This window comes from Anopheles aquasalis, chromosome 3 (assembly GCF_943734665.1).
Source record: "Anopheles aquasalis chromosome 3, idAnoAquaMG_Q_19, whole genome shotgun sequence".
NCBI classification, from domain to species: Eukaryota; Metazoa; Arthropoda; class Insecta; order Diptera; family Culicidae; genus Anopheles; species Anopheles aquasalis.
Genome location: NC_064878.1, coordinates 22644330 through 22661826, shown reverse-complemented (window position 1 = coordinate 22661826; position 17497 = coordinate 22644330). Strand labels below are relative to the sequence as shown.

At 47.3% G+C, this 17497-nt stretch overlaps 1 protein-coding gene across 4 annotated transcripts in view; it reads right to left on the bottom strand.

The window, feature by feature from the left end:
* The window catches only part of LOC126575129 (uncharacterized), a 41246-nt gene extending 24009 nt beyond the window's left edge, over positions 1 to 17237 (bottom strand). For 3 of the 4 annotated variants that reach the window (XM_050235677.1, XM_050235679.1, XM_050235680.1), the window contains exons 1-2: positions 17107 to 17237; positions 12776 to 14114 (exon numbers count right to left, since the gene is read on the bottom strand). The gene's annotated coding sequence lies outside the window, so the exon portion shown is untranslated. Of the gene's footprint in view, positions 1 to 12775; positions 14115 to 15612; positions 15705 to 17106 lie in introns of those variants that run through there. The other variant, XM_050235678.1, reaches the window with a different exon arrangement.
* Between the last annotated feature and the right edge of the window lie 260 nt (positions 17238 to 17497).

The following is a 17497-nucleotide window of genomic DNA, read 5'->3' as shown; positions in this document are numbered from 1 at the left end:
ACGAATGCTTCGCTATGTATTGACCGCACCGGCATTATGTGATCGAACCGGGGGCACCGAAGCAGCGACCACTCATTCACCCCCTTTCACTCATTATCAATGTCGCCGTCGTCGTCGCCCACCCGCCCTTCGGTTAATCTGTTTCTATGTAATCCCTTTTTTTTGTTCCTGGGATTCCTCGAACCCTTCGGCCAGGCTTTAGCGCCAGGAGTCGGTTGCCAGGATCATGCGACCGTGAGTCTAGTGATGACTTTGAGAGGGCGAGGCCCAGGAGGGAAAGGGAGGCTCATTTGTGTATTTAATTGGACACCGCACATGGCTGGACGGTCCACACGACCAACCACACCACTCTCCACTCTCTCCCGCTCTTTATTTCCTCCCGCCCTTAGCTCCCACGCACTGGCCACTTTATTTAAAATTTCATTTTAAATTATAATGATGTCCATCATCAACAACAGCATCACCATCATCATCGTTCATGCTGCTGCTGCCTATCGTACTCTGCACACATACAAGCGTATGGATACGCATACATACATCGCAAGGCAATCAGAAGCAAACCCCAGCAGCCCCATACTCCCAAGGACATCTCTTTCTCTCTCTCTCTCTCTCTCTCTCTCTCTCTCTCTCTCTCTCTCTCTCTCTCTCTCTCTCTCTCTCTCTCTCTCTCTCTCTCTCTCTCTGCTGGGAGCGAGGACAGTGGACGCGCTGTTTGGAGTTTTTCCGCGCGACGCGATTTTTCAATTCACCGTTCGTGGAGCATCGAAGGGGTGCGGTGAGTTGGTGGCTGATTTTTCATTATAAGCCTTTCCCCCTTCGGCGGATACTGCACCAAGTGGTCACGAGGGGGGGTTTATATGTTGTGAGCAAGTATGCGCGAACGGACAGGCGGGCGGCCGGCTGGGTCCGGTTGAATCGGTTCGCGAAATGCGTGCATGTACTCTCTAGGCCTCTTTCCCTTTGCCTCTCCATTTCCCGCCCGCTCTCATTGCTTCCGGTGGGTATGTGTTGGGTGGGTGGGGTAGCACATAAAAATCGAAAACATGAGCAGCGAGACGGGAGCATCGCGAGCTCGAATTTCGGTGGCATCATCGGGATGCTGCTGGTGCTGCTGCTGCTGGACTCTCCATTCGATATGCAGGCGACATGATGCTGCTGTTGGAAAGGGGGTAGAAAAAAAAATGGAGGCGATGTAGGGGTGTTATCCATCCCTATGTGTGCTTGCGACAGATAGAGAGAGAGGCAGAGAGAGAGAGAGAGAGAGAGAGAGAGAGAGCAAGAGAGAGAGAGAGAGAGAGCCAGAGAGAGAGAGAGGCGACGCGCTGTATCGATTGATCCCCCGGCCAGCAAGTAGCCAAAGCGTAAGTGGCATCACCATCCCAGGGCAGGGGTTGCTTTTTTGGACGCGGGGGGAAGCAGAGCCCTGATGGTGACGTGTCGCGTGGTGGTGGAAATCCCACCCACCCAACAGCCCCATCACCATCAATCTATTATTTCCTCGCTGGGTGGTGATGCTCGCTCGCAAAACCAAACGATGATGGTGGTGGCGGCTGCATTTCCAGCTTCTGCCACTGCAGGACCCCCCGACGAGTGCACACATGAGCGCCGGAGAGACTTGACCAACGCACTGCTTCTGTTTGTGTGTGGCGGGAGGGTTTTTAAAATAAATCGAAAAAAATCATTTCCTCCTCCCCCCACCCGGTTTCCAATTGCCGGAGTCCAGTCGAAGCACCGTTGCGATCGTTCCGAAATTGCCAAATGGCGATGATGTTGTGTACGTGTAGAGGAGAGGGGAGCAGAGTGAACACACAAGCCATCCCTGCCCCACCCCCTCCCGGTGACGTACATTATTGATTTTTTATTCGCGGTTCCATCCTCGCTTCGAGTTTCCAGTTCGCGAGAGGAGTATGTTTTGCACAAAAATATAAAATGTGCAATGTACAAGGGACAGGAAAGTAATTTAACATCGACATTAAGCTGCTTATTGGTGACTCTCAAAAAATTACTCGCATTGGCATAGTTATTTAAAATTAAATTTCATTCAAAACTCCACGACCATGTCAATCCTAAAGTCCTTCAACAAAAGGACATTCCACACTATGAACTAATTTGGCTCGTGGTCTGGCGGTCCCCGGTGAGGACAGAGCACACGAGCTGCCGGTGAGCACCGACGCGCCCGGAAAGGCGAAGATTTATTTCTTCGCAGAATTTATCGTTGCACTTTCCATTTCCACGGCGCCTTTGAACTCTCGTTTTCTTTGTCTCGGTGTTGGACATCGCGATGATCGCACCGGGGCGGAAAAAAGTGAGGGAAAACAAGAGGGAAAATCCACATCCCACCAAGCTAAGGGCCACGAAGAAATGCCAACAGCTGAACGGAACGAAAAGCAGCGGAAGACGCAATGAAAACTGGTACGTCGGATGCACACCAGTGCCTGCACGCACACGCTGCGGATGCGACAGATGCACCGGCGAGCACGCGGGGTTTTTCCTTTCTTTCGATTTTTCCTTGCGACCCGGGATCCCGGTCTCGGTCTTGGTTCTTTTTTTGGCATCCTCTGGGTGAGGGCGCGAAAAATCATCACGAGCTCGCGCACATCTTCGGTGTTTTGTGGGTGCGTTGGAAGGCAAGGAAGGAAATGCATCTCATGGCGGATGCATTTGCGTTGCACCATATTTGCGGCACATTTGGTCGTGAACAAAGAAAAGATCGCAAGGAACACGCAGAGAGATGGAGCGAGCGTCTGCGGGATGTGGGTTGATCCGAGGGGTGATAGAAATGTGGCAATGTTAATTAAAATTGTATTCAGTTTGTGGCGAATGAATGATCTTTGTTTGACCATTATCTATCAGTTTTCTTAATAAAAATAAATCCCCAAATGTGACGCCTTTCGTTGGAGTCGGTGGACTGGCGCAAAGTTGCGGTGAAGTCTTTGGTGGAAATATTTTCGTAAAGACGCAATAATGGTTAGTATAGAGAAAGAATTCAATGGATTCCTTTAGCAGTAAATTAGTAGTATTAGAAAAAAAACAATATTTGCCGTGAAGAAATAAGCGATGTTTCATTGCGTTTTGTACGTGCATCAGATAAATAAATATGGAATAACTTTTGTATTTTGGCTCGGCCGAAAATTCGTTGAAAATTTTCTGTCACAATCATATGCCCCTATCGAGTATTTCTATAAAGCATTGCGTCAATTGTACTGATTAGTTTCATTACTGTTACAGCAATTATTTGCTTCCAATTGGAATCAGGCTTATGTTAAATCTCATCATCTGAGATTTAGCAACTAAACCGCAGCCAAAAACAGCTTACCGTTATTCAATTCGGATACAACTTTATCCTGAGAAACAGTTTTTTTAAATTAAACTAGTAAAATAATACGCATTGGTTGTGTTACAAAAAGGGCAAAATAAATCTAGAGCCATTGATTGCATCACACCAATTAAAATTTAAACTAATACCTTTCCTCAAAAACCTTACTGATCAGCAGTAACTGCTCAGCGAATTTTACAAACATTGATTATGAAGATTTTTTAAAAACGCTGTTTGAAATCCTTTCGAAAAATGTGCAAATCATTTCAATGATTCACCAACAATCGATATAGCTGTAATTGAATTGGCTGAGGGAGCATTTCGAAGCTCGTGATATGTATTAAACATACAAAACCTGGAGCATAACTCTCATAATTTTGAACCATGCAAAGCCTATAGCTATGGACAATCAACGTAAAAAGGTGCGATGCGTGCATTTATCCAACATTACCATTTCCTGGTACTGATCCTTAACGGTACTGTAGCGCCATCTGCAACACAACGTCCCGCACCATGCCAGTGTCATTAAATAATGGTGCACCTTCACAAAACTGTCCACTTGCAGCAAACATCGAATTAATAGTCAAGTTCATTAAATCAACTGCCGGAAAACGCAGGAAAATATACTAAAAAAAGGGGGGAAAAACCTTCCCAACTACTATGGACGAGCCATTTTCACTCATCAGTACCTGATTTGCATGTTCAACTCACCCCGAGAGGCGATTGGCTACCATTCCATTATCCTTTTAACGGAGTTGGAGCTCGTAGAGTTGGGGCCCACCAGGGGAGAATTTGCAATTTCCGTCGCCTCGTCCAGATGCACTCGCACCGACCCGCCCCGGCAGGATGACCATAAGGGTGCGTTTGGCGTTAGGCGTGATGTTCAGTTTTCAATTAAACATTAACATACACAATGCACATCATTATCTGCACGGGACTGCCAGCGCATGTTTGTTCCATGTTTTGTTTTTGTTTCGTGGAAAAATAATGCCCAGAACATGGCCATTCGCGCGCGTTCGCTTGCTGCTGACACCGCTGCAGCACATAAGGGTGACGCGATGATGCTACTGTCGCTGCGCACAGGTGCGCACTGATTAAAAGCCCGTCCCCGCGTTTATTGTTGTTGTTTGTTTGTTGTTTTGCTTATCTCACACCAAGCAACGAGCAGCACAGCACAGCTAGGGGCTCCCTGTAAGCCTGGCTCGGTGCACGATGCAATAATGCAATTGCATTTTGTCGGTGTGCGTTTTGCTTGTGTTCAGGCAAGAAGCCCAGCTTTACGATAAAACACGCTAGCAGCATCGCACGTCGAACGCAGTGACAGGGTTTCGCTGCAGAAAAACAAAAAATAAACCAACGAACGAACGAAAAAAAACAACCCCCGCCCACTAGCCCGCCGCTCCGAAAACTCGTTTCCAAATATGTTGTACAATTTCCGCCCAGAAAAACAACGACCACCATCCGGCAGCACCGATATACTGGCGCTGCATTGCATTCGCTCGCTGCGTACTGATGCACATTTTTCCCAATATAAATGCAGAATGTTTTTCTTGTCTGGTGGAGAGGACGCCCCACCAGAGAGTGGTAAGGACGAGGGCAGTGCAACCGACATAAAAATCAATATCCCTTCCATCACACAGCAGCGCCAGGCCGCTACTTACTGCCAGGTCGCTCACGGTGCACGGCATGGTCGCGGAATATTTGCGCTATCGAAATCGCCGAAAACCCCCGTTGCTTTTACGTTGGTGCGTTGGTGTGAATCGATAATGCTTTTTATGATGCTTCGGTTCTCCCTTTCCACACACGCATGAGTTACGGTGTGTGTGCGAGAGAGAGAAAGATAATTCGAAAAAAATAAATAGGGAGGAGGTATCAAGAGCACGAATAATGCAGGACTGCAGAGTCACAGAGAGTTTATTTTTTTTTTTCAACGAAAACAATTTTCCCGGGCACCACTGCGCACATGGCATTAACTATGGCTGTTCGGCATGGAATTTTGAACATTGAACCAGCTTTTGATGATCAAATAGCTTTCTCAAAACATCTTTTTACCCTGCATTAATGCTGGGAATGGTTAAACTACGCGCACAATGAGGAACGTTTGCTTGATATCGATCTCAGCGTTCCAGAATGCTAGAATGATAAAACCTGATACGAATAAGTAGCTTCCAATAGCACAGCACAGATCATCTCTCGATAGGTTACTTCAAACGGGTTTCGAGCGTTGAGGCACCCGTGATGCCCCCGGTGGGAGGTGAACGCACAAAAAGAGATGCCGCTGAAAAGAGAAACGAAAATAATGTCCCCGCACCAACGCACAGTGGCAGCTACTATCGAAATTGACCAGCCTGAGCATCGGGGCTGCCCCCCCTCCCCCCCATCGCTGAAAATTGTCCGGAAAACATGGAAATTGAATTATGTCGCATCGAAATTAATTTTATTATGAATGTGCAAATGATGCTCCGCTGTGTTGATCCAACGGTAGACAGGCTTCTGCATCGGACCATAATTTATGCGCATCGCCAAATTGTAAATGCATTCGCTGCAGCTCCGTGACGCTGGGAGACACCCAAACCAGGGACCAGCAAAAAAAACAGAGAAAAAATACATTGGAAATTGAAGTTTCCGTATCAGCAAACTCGATCAGCGGGATGCGGATCTTGGAAGCTGGAGCCCCGGAACCCCTTAGCCAGAAGCCTTCCGCAAACATGACCTGACCGAACGGAATCGTGATGGGTGGGAATGGTAAAAAAATAATCCCCCGGCCATGGTGCCATTGGCAGTGACATCGAACAACAAGCTCCCATCAACTTTTCGATGGACAATTCAATCAGCGATCGGTGAAACTTCAAATGATACTTAAGCCCACCGTTCGCTCCATCCTGCTTCGTCCGCCAGCCATGGAGGGATGCTGGTGCATGTTGGTTCTCTGATGTACCGCCCGCTCGAGTGTCTTGAGCATGAATGAGGGGTTGGCAAATGACGCGATTGATTGACACGTTTTTTGGTGCGGAATTAAGGGTTGACGATGGCTGCGACAAGTAAAAGATAATATGTTTTTACTCAAAATCAGCGATGGCCATCCATTGCAGCGGATGTCCTTTCGAAAGGATGGAGAAACTAAAGTCAATGTGGCTTAAGGATGAGAACAGTTTTTGGAATCTCTCTTAAGTAAATGAGTAAAAACAAGAAGGAAAAGGTGAGAAAATATTGAGGTTCCAAATACTGCTAAACCAACAAAATTAAAATTTATCTATTTTAAATGAAAACATAAACACACATAAAAGAAATCTTAAAATGCTTTTAACATAACATTCAATTAGATTGGATAACCAAACTGCTAACCTATTTGAATCTAAATTAATGTTATGGAATCAATTCTTTTGTGGTACGATGTTGCCATTAGGTGAACGTGATTTTTTTTCATCAGATATCAAATTATATCCTCTAACAATTGTCTATAATTCATTAAAATGTACATCAAACAAGATTTTCGAAGAAAGTCAAATTAAAGAATTTGAAAATAATTTGAAACATGAAAGAAGGTCCGAGTATAATCATGTACTCTATTATTCTAAATAATTTAATCTTTAGAACGTTAATGATGTTATGCATCATCGGCAAAATTAGATTAATCAAGAAAAGGTTATAAAATTCCAAAGATAGGGAAATACACAACTGCATCCCTTGGTATTGACGAAAATTCTATTTAATCCAAATGTTCTACTGTCTTAAAAGTTCAATGAACAGATAAGCAATTTCATTCAAATTGAATATTGATAATCGATCTCCAAAAGCTCCTTTTTCTGTGTAATACAGCGCTAATTAAAAAAAATACCTTGAATAAAAAAAAACAATTGAAAAAAACCAAAATGCCACGCATGAAAAGTCAACAGATTTACAATACATTACATCCTTCCGAGGCAATTGAATTGGCACTCTCATCTCCTTATACGACAGTAAAAGCCCCCAGCAACCGCCAGTTGATCCTTCCACTAATTGGAAAGACAATTCCGCGCCACACTTTGCATCTTTCGTCTTCCATCCAACGCAAAAAAAACAACGGCATCGCAAAATCCACGGCCACGTTTAACGAGCCCACCGGCGTGCCCGCGTCCAGTCCTGAGCGCGGCTAATGAAGTCACCCTTTTTCTCCGCTGGACACACTCACACACAATGCACCGAAACTGTCATTATGCAAGCCACTGGCATTCAACTGAAAGAAGAGAAACGCAACACTCAACAGCTCAACAGCCCAGCCGGCACCTACCCTATAAACGTGTAACAGGCGAAGTGCAATAACATTCCAGTTAAACTTCCAAATTATGACCAGACCAGGGGCCAACAATCGTCGAACGGTGGACGGATGGCACCCGGGGCAGGGGGGGGGGGATAATCATCGCGGACTTGCGATCAGTGATGCATCGCGACCGACCTACGAGTACGTGTGCTGATGAAGTTTTTATAGCGTAATGCGAAATTAATGTCCATTTTTGGCAAAGTGGCTGCGCTCTCACTGCCCTTGACTTGTCCACAGGTGGTGACCGGAACTTGTGGCAAGCTAATCGACCGATCGTGCACTAACCGGGAATCCAACCGTAGTTCAAACTATGCCGCGTAAGCAAAGTAGAGAAGAAGCTCCAGAAGCTGACCGAATGCGTGGCGACTATGCACTTGTCGCCAAACAAAGATAAACAAAAAGAGTTTGCCAAAAAACGTTGGCGAACCTAGTCCGTGCGTGGTCTTGGTTGACGTGACCGATAAAGCTTCTTATCTTATCGGAGCTGCATAGGTCGATAAGCGAGAAGGAAGAGGGCTCGAATGCTCCATGGGTCATGCGCTCGTAATATTTTTTTCCGATTTCGCACAAATCTTAACACTGCTCGTCACGAAATTACGTGAATCCCGGATTCCATGCCCGGACATCTCGAGACTTGAGATTGTTTTGTATTGGCCATCGTCAAGAGGTAGCAACCAGGAGCTTAGTGCCCACCACGAAAGCTTCTAGCAAGTTTTCGGATAAGGTCTCAGTCGTCGCTATGTCTACCACATCGTCTTAGTCGGCTACATGACTCACGACTCAATGGCCACTTGAAGCCAAATCGAAATCGATCGCCTTTGAATGGCACGCACGCTGGCCACAGGGGGTCCATGCACTTACGAGCTACAAGGGACCTTGCGATGACCACGGTCGACCGTGAGTCGTCGTCGAAGTTGACAGGAATTGAATTATAAATCTACCAGCCGTTATCTGGGCGGATTGTGGTTAAACTGTATCGCGATGCGTGCGTGCCCCGGATTCTCAGCGTTAAATACTTCCTCTCTCTCTCTCTGTCTATGACTCTAGTTTTTCCTATGGGACTCGGAATGGATGGTAGGTTAACGGCGTCCCCAGGATGCAGCGAAACTAATCGAACCTGTTGTTGCGTCCATTAATCGTCGATTCGACGCTGTGGCAACTCAGAGAGAAAGAGAGTAGTCGGGCAGTGGCCGAGTTCCATTGGACATTTGCATGAATGGATGTCAGGATTTATGCCCGATGGTGTCACAGCAGGAGGCACACCATACCATATATCTTCACTCTTTTGAGGCCAAACCGACGCTTAACGTTGTGGAGCACCTTGCCACTAACCTGATACACTCCACGCCGGATTCGCATTTGATCTGCACTGGTTTGTGGTTCCAACTTTCTAGATAATTTTTGTAGAAGTCTCTCTTCACCTTCTGACAACTCTAAACTTCAAACACTCTGCAGCTTTGTTGCGCTTTCGATTTGCGCTTCTACACAACTTGTGCAACACTCGCCAGCGTGTTCAGCTGCGGCCATCGCATGGCGCTGGTGCATTCTACGTGGCCCACTCCAGGCGACACAAACCATCAAGTCCATGACCTTCATCAAACGGCTCGATCATCTGGCCACCTCAACCGTAACCACCGTGCACCGTGCTGCTTGCTATCGCGTTTTTGGCAAGTCCCGCGCGAGCTCGTGCCCGCGATCACGGTGGGAGCAGATCATCTAGCTGCAAAACGAGTTCCAGGAATTCGGTTATCCGGTCTGTCCGGCAATTTTATGGCCGTGGTTTTTGGACTGCTTCTTCCTGTGGTTCTTTTTCGCGTTTATTTTTTTCGATACCGTTTATATGGCACAGACTGCAACAACCTGCAGCGGCAACTCAACTCAATTCTCTAGCATTTGAGCAAACAGTTGAATTGGCGGGCAGAAGGATAGAGACCGGAGTTGGACCAGACGTAGCCTCGACTATAAGCTGCGCGAAACAAGTGTTAGAAAGCTGAACGATGGGTAGCAACAGAAATAATTTGATTTTAGTATCAACCTAGAATTTTAACAAATGAACTACTGGTTATTCAATTGAACTCTAATGCTTTGTCTCAGGATACCAAAAATTGACAAAGATCATAGAACAACTTCCATTCGATTGCATTCGACGCTAAATCCTTGGAATCAAACGGGCTCTTGGTAGGTATGTGTTATTTATCAAGAGAAGAATGATAAAAAGGAGATGTTGAAAACAAGCATTTTATACTGAACTGCCAATTTTAATGCACTAACTTCGATTAGAAGCATTATTTGTAGAACAAATCCGCTAAAGGGATGGATTTAGCAAAGTGTTGCAGTGTTAATGCCTATGTTCTTCACAAAACAGTCCTCGAAACACCGATAATCCGACGAATCTCAAATGTCATGGCCAAATGTCATGGCCAAATCACTGGCCCGCCTTCATCATCATCATACCACCAGCGTGACACCTACGACGACAATCGTTTATCCTATATCCACAACCGGTCTTCAGCCTTATCGCCCACCCCGGGGGCTTGTGATTCAATAAACGATTCGTCTAAGCTGCTAGCGAAATCACTCAGTAGAACGGCTCTACCACTATCAATTGCTCCCGTTATGAGAGTTGCATGGCCCAAGAAGAACCTTCAACAAAACTTTGTTTGCGATGCCTCTACGTCTGCAAGGTGTGTACGTTCTGTTGCGTTCAGCTGGTTTCGCTCTCGGTATTTGCGCAGGCTGTTTCATATTCTCTTCTCTCTCTGTGTCTGTTCTCTTGCGTTGGAGTTCGCATCTTCGCGGTTTCTGGCAATTATCGTCTTCGCTTTGCCCGCCAAGCGACCAACACTAAAACCACGACCACGACGACGACGTCGACAGCAGCAACGGAGCAGCGGCCAACGACACCACCAAAAAGGCCGCCACGGACCGGTTGTCGCCGTTCATTTTTTTTTGCTTCATTTTTTGGCAACGTTGCACCCACCACCCGGGCCTTCTCGGGTCGCGTCCACACCGGTTGCTTGGGCTCATTCTATCGCCCACTTTGCGTTGCTTCCACACATTCCTACCACCCGCCTTTTCCCCCGCGAGACTGAGCGGGAGGTTTGCCATTGCCGCTACCGGTTCCGATCGTGATCCATGATCCAAGCGCGCGGCGTGTTCCGTGGCTGGCGGTACTCGTTTTTCGCCTTTTGTTTTAGAGGTCATTTGCGCCAAAAAAGGGGCTGACAACAGCACCGGCAGGAATCAAACTTCTTCTTGAACAAGAATCCCGCGCCAAACGCCCCAGCTCGGGCACGTGACGATTGGTTTTGCGGTGTAGTAGTAACTTCTTGAGGAAGGTGTGGTGTAGAGAAGTAGGTGGAGCAGACCAGAACGTAGCTTTCGAAGGTTTACTGTGTTTGTTGCCGTGCACGGTTTCACGTTACTCAGCGGTTCATTTGAGATCAAATTCGCAAGGAGGATCGCAATCGTTTTGGTGATCGACTGTGACTCAGGTGGTGACATGTAACATGCAAATGTTTCCCACAATGCAACCGAAAACGTATTTTAGGGCATATTTTACGACAATCACAACTTAATAGCCCCATGCGTTGTCATAAGACACACTGTAACACCTAAATGAGCTTCATAGACCTTTTGATAAACTGCCAATGTTGCCAGTGGAACATTTTTTTCTTCGTCGTCAATTCGATACCCTTCCATGTTGTGTTGTGTGGTTTTTGGTTTGTCAGCAAAGGTGATCCACGCTGGTGGGTGGGTGGTGCAGCACAGCTGGGTTACCAACGGCTACATCGGTTCAGTATTGGAGGTCAATATATTGGTCGCCGCGTGTTGGTGGTCGGGTTCTTGCAGCACTCACGTACTCCCCCTGATCCATCCCACCCCCGATGCAAAGAATGCAAAGTGAGTAGGATCTTCTTCGAGTTGGTTTTCTGATTTTTGTTTTGGTTTTGTGCTGGAACTTTAAATTTGCTCCGCTTGCAATTACAACAATCGTGGCTCGTCGTGCCGTGCCGGGAGGTTGTGGTTAATACAGCTGAGTGACGCATAAGAGTAGTTTGTTAAGAAGAAAAAACGTGGCAGCTTTTGTTGGGAGCATCATGAATAAATGTAAACGCAGGAAAGCTTTTTCACAAGGAACCAACTCGTAATCTGCTGTTACACTGAACTAGTAGCTAGAATACATTTCTCCGATTTTGTTAATGTATGATTTTTTCTTGGCGTAATTGCAATCTGTGGAGAATTGAACGAACAACATGATACTCTAGCGATCGTACTTTATTTATGAGAAACATAATTTTGATTGAAAAAACGTAGATTCAGATGGAGCAACGGTAACGACATTGATTTTAAATGGACTTATGCAAAGTATTACGATGGTGCAGCGGTATTTCTATTAATTTGGAAAGCGCTAATGCGAATCGGATCGAATCGATAAGTAAACAGATAAGGAGATTACCAAAGAAAACATAAAAAATCGTACAAATAGTTCTGTGTAGAAAAATAGAAACTGCTTGAGACTCTTGATACATTCAAGATATAATAGGAAAATGTTAGAGTTAACACCAAAAGAAGTGACTGATGTGATCAAATCCTACATTGAGTTTACGGCTCTAGGATCATATTAAACCTTATTAATTACATCGATATGAGGCAAGTGGCAATAGAGAACATCAAGATAAATTGTTTGAGTATTTGAAAGACGAAATCTCGCCAAAAATTTCCATTTGATAAGACAGAATGTGTTGTTTTAGCATTACAGCACACCATTTCACTAATTCCATAAAAATTTTGTTCTGTTCCATGACAGAATGACCCAAATTAAACTTCCAAATGGAAGTAATCATACAAATTGTAGGAATAAAACTCATCTTCATTTCGCTGAAGGCAGCACCGAGTGGTCAGACATTCAAGAGGCATTCGATAGAACCGGATTTCAGCGCACAAGGGTACAAATTTTCCCCTTGTTTATCTTGCTCATATCCTTGAAAATGCTTGAGCACTAGCCAGTGGTTGGCTATCATTGCGTTTCGAGCTTTTATTTCCTTCAAAGTTGAAGTTGCGACAACAAGAAACCTCTCGTTGCTGATGGAGGCGCACTGTAAGGATTGAATATCTCTGATGCAATTTTACTCAACATGTACTGTAACTACACTCACCTCAAAACATAGATGAAAAAGGGCAAAAGAGCGGCCGAAATCAAATCATCAGGAAGCAAGGAAGACTCACAACACTACACGCCACACACTTCACACACCGAGCAGCACACCGGGTTGGCCGGCCGGGGCTTGGCACTAACCAAATAGAATATAGTTTTCCCCGTATTCCTTCCGCCAGTCTCACTAGAGCACGCAAAAGAAGAGTGCCAATCCGGAGGTGAATCGTTCACTGATGCCATCAGCAGCCACTACACTGCTACTGCTGCTGCTGCTGCTGCTATGCCACCAGGCAGCCGTACCGTCGTTACCAGGCAAGGGAAGCACAGAAATCATAGCAAACGATGGCGGTACAGTCGTGTGCCTGCTGCACTCAATCACCTTAGAGCATCCGGGTCCGGAAATGTGGTTTTCTTTTTCTTTACCGAGCAGCGGGAAGAACCGATTTCAATTCTCGTGTACCGGTCCAGCGAAGAGCTGACTGGCTGGCTGGTTTGTTGCCTGGTTTGCAAAACTTTTGTCCAAAAATTAGCGAATCACATCGCACGTGATCACCACTCCGCCCTGGTAATGCACTTTTAATCGTTCTCAAAATTGACGGCGGCTGACGGCCTTGCTGTGTCCTTGAAGAACCCGACCGGAACACACGGGCACAGTATTTCGCTCGTCAGCGTGCGAGAGCTTAGTGCTTAGTTCTCAACGATCGCATCGAAGTAGGTTGCACAACATCACTTTGGTCGGACGAAGAGGCGTAACGCGTGACTCCTGGAGAGTTAGTGTCTGGCGGAGAAACCGAAAACACGACGAACAACGAAAGGAATCATTCACTCGGGAACAACTCAACACCAAACAATAGCACAATAACAGCACGTTATTCGTCGTCACGCGGTAGCGTTGGGATTTGGCGACAATCCTTGTGGAACAGAGCGATTTATCGGAACGCAATGTCGCAAAAGTAGAAGAGAAGAGAACCCTGACGGATCCTGACGCACACGTAACACTACGCAACAAACGCACTACTACTGGAACCGGAACGCAAGGAAGGAAGGAAGATGAAACGACGGGAACGTCAAAGCAACCGAGGAAGACGGAAACGGAAGGAAATCATATCGAAATCATGCCGCACGCACACGGTGGTCGTCGGTTCTGTCGGTCTACATGTTGGACTTGGTGCGCGACATAGACACACACAAACACCCACACACATACGCGGCGAGGAACTGACCGCCGCCGGTCGTGAACGCCGAACGCAAATTGGGCGGCAAATGGAGAGGAGGTCGTCGAGCAGCAAATGTTCCAGGGGATTCGGTAGCTGGTGGTTCCACTTGGCGTTACAAGAGATCTAGAAGGCATAGAAAGGTAGACAGGGAGAGAGAGAATAGAAGAAAGAAGAGAGAGAAAAAAGGATAAGCTTTGTGAATGCAGAATGGCGACTAATTAAGTAAGAAAACATTCAATGAATCCTGCCAACTAATGAAGGCTCCCTTTTGTCTTCAGACGAACGAATAAAAGCCGACAACCGTGGCATGTACAACGTTACATCGCATCAACACCAAACAGATCAACGTCCAACTAACTACCTCTACTAAGATGTCAAGAGGGACAAGGTAGAAGCAGAAACAGATCATCTAATTCGTTTCCTCTTTCGCGGTCTACTTTGATGCTGTTCATGACACACGCTTTGACAAACACAGAGCAATAGTAGACACACTAGTCGAGCTCTAGTATGGCGCTAGTTGACAGACATTTTGGGGTCCTGCGTGTGTTTATATCGTTAGCCGTACACCACCGCTTGCACAGCGAACTCTTGGGAAGTTCTTAACTTCCCTTCCAACCACACCGCTCCCCTTGTGTCCTTCTTGTGGTTCCTATGATGCCTGCAGCGCCTACTAATGCCTCCACCGCCACTGCTGCTGCTGCTGTTGGTGTTAAGAAAACGAAAAAATGTCGCACAAAAAATGTGACGACACATACAAAGACACTCGCGTACTGGCAGAGAAGACACGGGTGCGCGCGAACACAAAGTCGCGGATCATCGCGGTGGCTGACCGGGTGACGACGACGGCGGCGGAAAAGCGACAACCAACGCCAGGCGCACACACATCTAACCAACGATATGATGTGTTCGTTGGTTCGTTGGTTTTTTTTTTGACAATTTTTTCTCTTCCCGAGAGGAAGGTTTTTTGTGGCAGCGACACCACCTCCGTTCGTCTGTCGTCGTCGTTGTCAAGCCGCGATGGCGGTAGTCGACGGATTCACTTCCTTTTTTTCTATTTCTACGTTTCTTTGCAGTTTTGTTCTCGTCCTCCTGATCTGTGGTTTGGTCTCATAACTCGTTCACTAGTCGTCCCTTAAGCGCCTCACTCAAAAAGTGTGATGGCCAAGTGGTAGAGAAGGCGAGAAAAAAATGAAGCAGAAAACGGAACACAATGAAGCTGCCAAGTGTGATGCAGCTGATGGATCGAGCCAGCAACATCCAGATGGTGAGCACCAGCCACGTTCGGCTCAATGTTTACTAAGATGCGATCAAAGATAGGATTTGTGGCCCCAAGGATAGGATTTGTGGCCCCAAAACTCATGGAGTTGCTCTTCAAACAAACACTAGTACACCACAAGATGCACACTAACACTAACAGTCTACTCTTTTTCTAGGGTACACTACTTGGTGCGTCCCCATCGCACTCCCTCATCGTGATGATCACAGCAAACGGGGAGGAGATTTTCCCGAGCGAGGAAAAGCGCGGAAACTCATCCGCGTGATCACAGCCGGGACGGGATACTCGCGTTCACTCACTGCAACCGAAACGCAACGGCGCGGAACCGAAACCTTTATCACTCACTGGTTTTTTCGGTGGCAAAATGATAATAATCCAAGTGACCGGCGGTGCTGGATGATGATGGTGCACTGCTGCTCCTGCTGCTGCTGCTGCTGTTGCTACTGACGACGGCAGCGGCGACGACAACGACAACGACGGCGACGACGACGACGACTACGGATGCCACCGCACCGATAAAGGGCATATTACAGAGTGAGGTGCGCGTGTTTCTCTGTTTTCTATTTTAGCTGCGTTCCCGCCGGACGAAACACGACCACGGGCACGAGAACCGAAACCGATGCGACCGTCCGACCGACCATCAAACCCCCCCTCTCGATTCGGATGCGCTCTCGCAGCTCAGTCCGACGTGTCCGAGAGCTGCTGTGGTGCCGCTTCGCTCGAGAGCGGCCAGGAGAGTGTGCGTGCTGGTGCGTGATAAGAGCAAGCACTGGAAGTGGGTGCAGGATAAGGGGTGAAGCAGGGGGTTGAGAGTGAATCTCTCTCACCATCCCGGCACAACCCCAGCATCATGCAAAACGCGAGCACGAACGAACGCAAAATCGAGAGAGAGAGCGAGAGATGCGCTCGTCGGCGACATCGCGAGTTTGCCGAAAATGCACCACCACCCCGCCGGGAACCATCATTCCTCGACTCTTCTGCCGAGGTCAATTCGCAATTTTTTTTGCTGCTACTTTTAATGCTCTGCACGAACCGTTCCACGCGGGGATGACGATAGGCGGTGCGGTGAGTGCATCGATAGGGGATGAGGGTGCAAGCAGAAGCTGAAAAGAGAGACCGCGAGAGAGACAGCAATTGGTGCCGTCGCTGTATGTATTGGCAGCCGGCTTATTACTCTATTAATCGAGTCGAGCGCACATCGTAGATGGCGATGCAAAGGAATCACAAAGAAGCGCCTGCTGCTGCTGCTCCTGGGACCCACGTCCCCACGTCAATCCGTCAATTGCACCGGACGACGAAGTTGGGGGGAAAGAGAGCGAGCGAACGAGAAGAAAGTGAAATACAATGAGCCAACAGTGAAAGTCGGGGAAAATCGAGACAGCAGGAAAATTTAGGCGCCCTCGGAGGGGAAGAAAAGCCCCCTCGAAAACATGAACTACCAGGTGACTCCATCGACGTCTGGGGGTATAAAAATGTCTCCAAAATTATCCACCGTACCTCGTGTGTAGTTGTGCGAGTTGCTACACGATTACAAGCCGGATGATGACGGAAGCACGCGCCCGCTTTGCTGGTGTAGGTATTGTTCCTTGGTTCGCACTGGATGCACCACGCTCGAGCTCGAGTTCCAAATTCTCGATTCGCACACACGACGAATGCATGCAAATTTTTATCACCTCATTTGTGGGTATCCTAAGGAAAGTGTACAACTACAGCCACACGAATATGCACCCCCGGGAGTAGGAATCGGTGAGTGACAACAGTGATCACCATTCGATCTCGAGAATACCGAAGTCACCGAGCTGTCTGCTGACCCACTCTTTTGCGCTCAAAGTCACCTACCTTACGTTCCGGCCGGTGTCCTCTGCTGCGAGTCGAGGGCCTCGATGACCCTCTACCGAAATCCGTCACGCCAGCACAGGAGAAGCAGGAGCACCACCACCCCCCTGTGGCCTGTGCGCGCGCGTATGTGTTGTTCAAATTTTTAGATATTCGTCATCATATCGCGTATCGCGCGCCACTAATACCACGCTGAATCGAACTGAAAGGGGATGATGGGCATGGGTGGATGGAGTTTAACGCCACAGCCCCCCCAACCCCGGGGAACGGGTCACCAAAACACTGGCGCTGCAACACGCGTTTGGCGATGTTTGCCAAATGGAAGAACCACACCGCCGGACTGAACACGATAAAGAAGAAGAAGAGGAGGAGAGCACACAACACTTGGAACTGT